Source organism: Papaver somniferum, chromosome 9, assembly GCF_003573695.1.
Source record: "Papaver somniferum cultivar HN1 chromosome 9, ASM357369v1, whole genome shotgun sequence".
Classification (NCBI taxonomy): Eukaryota; Viridiplantae; Streptophyta; class Magnoliopsida; order Ranunculales; family Papaveraceae; genus Papaver; species Papaver somniferum.
Window position 1 is genome coordinate 16,984,007 of NC_039366.1, and position 1,301 is coordinate 16,985,307.

Below are 1,301 nucleotides of genomic sequence, written 5' to 3' on the forward strand. Positions count from 1 at the left end.
GGGACACATACTTCAAGTATGTAGTCCTTCTTAATTTTGTGACACTTATTATAAAGAAGGAAATAAAGTCACAAAATAGTTAAATACCTAAAAGTGTAACTAATATTTTTTTAACTTCCTACTTTTTCTCAAAAAGTAAAATATTGACGGGGATTTGGAGGAGGCGGGTTTTTAGTTGTAATAGGTGTCACAAAAATAAGAGGGGCCACATTCTTCAAGTATGTGGCCCGACCACATCATAGTCGTGGCGTTCTCTTTTGGTGTTTTTCTTTGGGTGTTTATATTGCATGATTTTGTATTGCTGGGTTTTAGTAAATTAGTGACACAAATATATATATATATCTCCTAATGATGATCAGGATTTTGAAATTGTTAGATAACATGATTAGGCGTATATGTTTAAATATTTAGAGAAATACACCACAAATTCACCGTTGAATGTTCGTTTAGAATTGGGTGATAGTTTCACTTGTTAAACTCTGGACAATTTTGTTTTGTTGTGATTTTGATGTTCTTAGGCAATCTTAATGATGTTAAAATCATTTGTGGTCTTAACAAAAGTTGTATATAAATGTATTATCTTTCATTGTGATTTGGGATTGCTTAACTTGAGACTATTATGAATTTATGGTGAATAGTTTGGTAAAATGATGTTATCTGCCCAGATTTTGTAATGCGTTTTAAAATCTATATCTTTTGATTTAGCCGTTAGTTTCATGTGAAATTTGTGTATGTTATACATGAAGGTTTCAGGAATGTTCACTAAAAGTTTGAGGTAGATCGGACAAAGTTATCACCTGAAACACATGATGTAAAATGTCTGCAGTTAGTGTGTTTGATTAAATGCTTTAATGAAATTCATGTTGTTAATCCATGGTTTCTTGTGTTTTTTTTTTTTTTTTTGTGAAAATGATTTACAAAAGGAAATGAGTTCATGTTTTTCCGTTAGATGGAAGTTAATTCCATGCTAGCGGCGGGTAATGATCCCCGAGAGTTAAACGGGTAATGATCCCCATGGGAACTTGTGTTTCCCGACCATTGATGGCGGCTGTCCATGCCGGTAAAAGATAGGTGGTGTACGAACCAAGGTTTTCTTACAGTGAATGAAATGGGTAATGATCCCCGTGAGCAGATGGGTATGATCTCCATAGGAACTTTTGTTCCTGACCATCGAAAAAGGTTGTTTGTGCCGATAAACGATAAGTAGGTGTACGAACCAAGGTTTTCGTACCGTGAACTCAAGGTTTGTTGGTGAGATGTGTGAAATACAATTCAATGAATTGTTAAACTCAAGTACGAAC